Source organism: Mustela lutreola, chromosome 9 (assembly GCF_030435805.1).
Source record: "Mustela lutreola isolate mMusLut2 chromosome 9, mMusLut2.pri, whole genome shotgun sequence".
Taxonomy (NCBI): Eukaryota; Metazoa; Chordata; class Mammalia; order Carnivora; family Mustelidae; genus Mustela; species Mustela lutreola.
In genome coordinates this window covers 54,370,625-54,376,639 of record NC_081298.1, presented here as the reverse complement: position 1 = coordinate 54,376,639, position 6,015 = coordinate 54,370,625, and the positions used below count along the sequence as shown (strand labels likewise).

Genomic DNA, 6,015 nt, shown 5'->3' with positions numbered 1-6,015 from the left:
ACTTTAAGATACAGATGCAACATGTAACAAACTACATTGTTTGAACGTCTAATTTGTAAATGCTATTAGAGGAAACTTGGTGGAAATGTCCTTATGTGGTTGTGTTTCTGGAAATAAGTATATTTATTAATAAGGAATATTTTAAAATTATGAAATGACCAGGAGTGGACAATTTTCCTAATCCTATCAGCCCTTTGCAGCTCTTTTATTAGCCCCCTTCAGGAATATCAGCTTTATTTATCTAATTAAATTTTATATTAATGTGCTTTTGACTTTTGGCCTTTCTCTTCCTTCTGTTCTTTTTTTTCCCCTAAATTACATGTTTCTGTTTAACAGCTACTATCAATTCTTCGATATGAATTCTCAGCATCAATTTACGAACTCCAGAGATGAAGCAGCATCAATATTTAGAAGCGAAGAATACAAAGCCTTGGGCATCTGGATGGCTCAGTCAGTTAGGCATCTGCCTTCGACTCAGGTGGTGATCCCAGGGTCGTGGGATGGAACCCCAGGTTGAACTTTCTGCTCAGCTGGGAGCCTACTTCTCCCTCTCCCTCTGCCTGCAGCTCCCTTTGCTTGCGTTCTCCTTCTCTTTGTCAACTAAATAAAATAAAGTAAAATAAAATAATGTAAATAATACATTTATTTATTTATTAAAATGCATTTATTACACAATACATAATGTATTGCATAATTATAATAATGATTAAATAATTTATTAAATATTTATATTAAATATATCGATTTAATTAAATAAATATTTTTTAGAATTTAAAATATTTCAAATTTAGATTGTTAAATATTAAATCATTAATTTAATAAATAAATATCTAAACATAATTAAATAAAATAATTTATTCATTAAAATGAATAAAATAATGTTATCATTATCTGAGCATGTATTTTTATTTTTTTATTTTTTTATTTTTTTTACCAGAAAAGAAACACCTGCTTTATTAACACAACAGCAACAGAAAGGGTTTCCAAGTTCTTCGAAGGAAAATAACATGAACAGGCAGCACCTGCTAAGTGTTACAAGACTCAGTGCCCACGCTGATTGTTCGAGAGCTCCCCCCACCCCGCAGATGTCTCCTCCCTCAGGGCTGCTGCCAAGAACAGGCTTCTCACTGCGGTAGCGTCACAGTTAATTCCTCAAACAGGAGACTGAGAGGGTATCATTCCTGTTTCAGAAGATCTTGGTGTTAAAGAAGCGGCGGCAGCAGCAGCTCTTAGTGTAGAGAACATAGCCATTTGGAAAACATGCTTGTTTCTTGAATTCAAGAAAAACCATGAGCCAATCTATCAATTCTTCTCCGCTCTGGTCTGCCAGAGTGGGGTCTGAAGATTCCTTTTCTGTCGCTATCACATGTCTGGGTAAGAGGAGGAAAGGTGGAGGGGGGGCCGTGGACGAGGGCTCTCCTCCCTCTGCGCTGGTGGTGGTCGCTATCTTTTGTGGCAGCTGCAGTAGCAGGGGGGTGGTGGGGAGGCCACCCAGCAGTCACCTCTTCTTGAAGCCATACTTTTTGCGTTCATAGAAGAGATCGGTCTTAGAGCTCCCCAAGTTGACAATCTTTGGGCAACCATCTCTATCCTTCTCCTGGATGGTGCACTCCTTACAATAATAGGCATCCGAGACTCCAGGGCCTCCACAGATCACACAGCGCCCCTGGTAAGAGCCATAATTACACTCATCACATATGCGCACCAGAGTTCAGGGACGCACGTAGGAGTCACAGATCACACACTTGCCATCACATTTTTCACACAGTCTTCCGATGGCAACACCAGCCTGCTTGCGGCAGAAAATCAAATCCGGATGATGTTTAGCCATAGTTCCAGCGCAAGCCGGCCACCGGAAACTTCTGTATTTTTAAATAGTCTAAAAAAACCATCTAATACAGTCTAAATACATTGAGTTCAGATATTTATACAAGTTAACCCAGACACTCAACCCACAAACAGTCAAAACATTTGTTTTTATCTACTACTCAAAATACGATTGTAATGTATTTATTTATAACTTTGACATAGGAAGGAAAGTTGGAGGAAAAGGAGACATTTGCTTTTAATATTTGAAAATTATTTTGTTGATATAAAAAAAATAAAAACCTTAACACATGAGCATTTCTTCTGAAATAACACTGTGATGTTTCTGAGTCGCATTCTATTAAAAGTGCTGATAAAATGGCCTCAGTTACTCATTTAAATTATCAGCTGAATGGGTAACAAATGAAGTAGAGAGCTTTTTAATTATTTATGAATGTATTGCTTGTGGATGGAGTGCCACATAGAGTTACCTCTCTTTTTGGCTTTGTTTTGTGAGCAGCAGTGGAATCTATGAATGAGATTAAACATAAGGACATTCACAGAAATTCTTACTGAACTTCTGGGGAAGGGCAATAAGTGCAAGGAAAAACTGCAGCAAGATTAATTACAAATTTCAAGTGGTCATCGCTTAATTATAGAAGCTTTTAAGTTCAAGTAATATATCTTTTTTATGAGCCTATCATATTGTATTAATTACCACAAACTGCACTCTTGAACACTTATCTTTTCACATATTACTTATTCTTAGTACTTAAAATTACCCTTATGATTGATCAGTAAATGGATTTTACTGACAATGCATTTATTTACATAAATAAATAATGCTGTTTATATATATAAAAACAATTGAATATGTGTATGTGTTCAATGAAATTTTTTTTTCAAATTAACATCTTAATTCTACCACATTGGTTACAAATAGACTTTATAGATTCATCAAATATTTTATTCTCAAATTTATATCTCCTTTGTGAAGTAAATGAAACTGTATATATTAAATATAATCCTATCACATGTAACAGTTACTAGTGCATGCCAGGACATACATAGGTCAGGTCCTAATCAAGGCATCACGGATAACTGGATTTAACTTTCTATCCTAGGAGTCTTCTGTATATTTCTGTGGCTTTTATACTACAATCAGGAGGAAGAATTCTTTTGCTAAAAGCTTCCAAATCACTATGTGAGTAGATTATTTGTAGACTAGTGATATAATATTATAGTTTAATATGTAAAGCATGATAAAATAAAATGCTATTGCCATATTTAATTTGTTCAGTAAAGCATTCATTTACTTATCAAGCATTCATTTGCTTTTTTTAAGATTTTATTTATTTATTTGACAGACAGAGATCACAAGTAGACAGAGAGGCAGGCAGAGAGAAAGGAAGGGAAGCAGGGTCCCTGCTGAGCAGAGAGCCTGATGTGGGGCTCTATCCCAGGACTCTGGGATCATGACCTGAGCAGAAGGCAGAGGCTTTAACGCACTGAGGCACCCAAGAGCCCCAAGCATTCATTTTCTTTATACAGAAGAGTTAGAACAATATTATATAGTAGGAAATACAGTAAATAATCTAGAAACCTTGATCGTTTTGTTTTGGCAATTTTAGAACATAAAATTAGCTAAAGCTCAAGTGCAAGTTATATTTGTATCATAGGAGGAAAAGTTAATTAAAAGTTTGTTTATTACCATAGTTTAACACTTCAACAAAATGATAACGAGTCAAAAATTAATGAATATATGAAGTATACAATAAAAACAATAATCTTGAGTGTATGTGACTCACTGTAGGTATTGATAGGCTAGAAATCAAAGGGAAAGTATCTATAGGGTTTGTTCAGTTCCATGTTCATCAGATTAATAGGCTTTCTCATATTTCTTCCTTCACCACATTAATTTGTCTAATGAAGTTTTCAAGAGTTAAAGACAGTGATAGGTTCATGGCTGGAGAGAAAGTACAGAATCTAAGATAGTTCAACAGTGCTTATTATTTAAGAGAAAGACAGCATGGCAGGTGAGGGGTGGAAGGAAAGGGATAAGAAGAGAGAATCTTAAGCAACCTCCTTGCCCAGCACAGAGCCTATAGGGGCTTCATCTCATCGCCCTGAGATAACAACCTGAGCTGAAATCAAGAGTCAGTTGCTTATCTAATTGAGTCACCCAAGTGCACCATTTTTTCCCCTGTATCTTTATTTTCATCTCTTTCTGTAACTGAGTTTCCCTTCAAAATCAGGACTTGCATATACAACGTAAATAATTATTTTGGGATTTGATCACGTGGAAGAGGAGAGAATGAGAAGAGCTAAGTGGTCCAGGAGAAACATATATGAGTTCAGACTGAGTGGATTATGATTGTGGACAACTGAGCATCAATCCTAATGCACAGAATACATCTCAGAATTATTTTCCTGAAACAAGAAAGAATCTGTTTAACCCACTGGCTTCTGCATCCTATCCACAGTGGTTAAAATTCATCCCAGAAGTCATTAATGTCCCTGACTTTTCTATTACTGGGCATGAGAGAGGAGCTGAGTGGGCTTGGTCAGTGTCCCACCTAATGAAAGGCAGAGCAGATTCAGGCAAAAAAAAAAAAATTATTAGTTCTTTCCAAATTAGATTTAATGGGATTCTATTTTTTATTCATGAATTCATTTTACATTTTATATTTTATCGATTTTTCTAAGCTTTGGCCAATATTCACTGCATTTTTGAATAGCTTTTATCTATTAGTGTAAATCATTTTTCTGCTACATTTGTTTAGTCATGGTTATCCATTTCTTCTTTCAAGTTTTTTAGATATGTGATATCAATTTCCAAATAAATTATTTAAAATGTTTATTTTTCATACTAAACTTCTATGAAAAACATTGATATATGTATTATGGCATATTGTTCCCCTTTCAACTTATTTTTTAAAATGTGAATGTGCCTTGGCAAATATATATTGTTTCTTTTTAAGTTTATGTAGATTCTTCATAATTATCCCAAGTTTTTGGCTTATGGTTTATATTTTTTTAATAATTTTCATACTGCCAATTAATAAATTTTTTTCGATTACATTGTCTAAGTTGCTATTGCCATTATAAGTAAAAAGCATCTGGAAATCTATATTCCTGTCCAGTTTCCTCAAATCACTCATTATTTTCAGGATCTAGGTGGATTTTCTTACAGGTTCCAGGTGGACAAGCTTTTGAACTGGCGCTAAGTATTATTTCTGTTTCTGGCTTCCTGCATTTACCAGCTTAGGGATCTTTTTTAACAATTATGATGAAATGAGGCATCATATTCTTATTCTCAACTTCATTAATAATGATATTAGTGTAACATGTCTTACAAGATAATAATAGATACATGTAAAATAATTTCATTGACCAAAAAAGTGGTGGAAAATGTAAATAAAACACAGTGGCAAAAATAAAAAGAAAAAAAAAAAATCACTAAGTCATGAGGATATAATGCTTTGCATGGTGACCACAGTCAATAATATTGTGTTGCATATTTGAAAGTTGCTAAGAGAATAAATCTTAAATGTTCTCATCACGAGAAGAAAGAACCTTTGTAAATTTGTATGGCGATAAATGGTAACTAGAGTTACTGTGATGATCACTTCTCAGTGTGTACAAATAAAAATGTGTAATACAAGTGAAATTATTATAAATTTAAAATCATTAAAATACAGAAATAATTTAAAAAATTAAATTAAAAATTTAAAAATATATGTATATTTCAGGGATAGGAGGAGTTTCATAGTTGACACGGTTTTATGTTCTATAAAAAATTAATTTCTGTGTTCATTGTGAGAGAGACATATTCGTGTGTGTGTGTGATTAAGTTGCAGTTTTAGAGAAGTCCTGGAAAAGCAAGAGATGGAGGATTCAAAGTAATATTCTAAAGCAAGGTCCGGCCTTCTATCTGTTTCTGTAAATAAAGTTTTATTGAAAAAAAAAACAACAAAAAAAAAAACACAGTGGCAACCAACGACTCATTTCAAATTGAGCTATTTTTTTCCCCCTTTATCTCCCTGTCTCTTTAATTTCCTGTAGCACATTCCTACAAAGTATTTTAAGGTGTTTTATATGCACATACATAGAGATCATCATGGAGTCTAAATCTAATAATTCCTTGTCAGTTTTAAATATTTTAAGTATGGTTCATTCCTATGTCAGTTGGCTATTAACTTTTTCTCC

General features: G+C 33.9%; 1 pseudogene; it reads right to left on the bottom strand.

Moving 5' to 3' along the window:
* Window positions 1-937: 937 nt before the first annotated feature.
* On the bottom strand, window positions 938-1,857 carry LOC131808284 (PHD finger-like domain-containing protein 5A; annotated as a pseudogene).
* Between the last annotated feature and the right edge of the window lie 4,158 nt (window positions 1,858-6,015).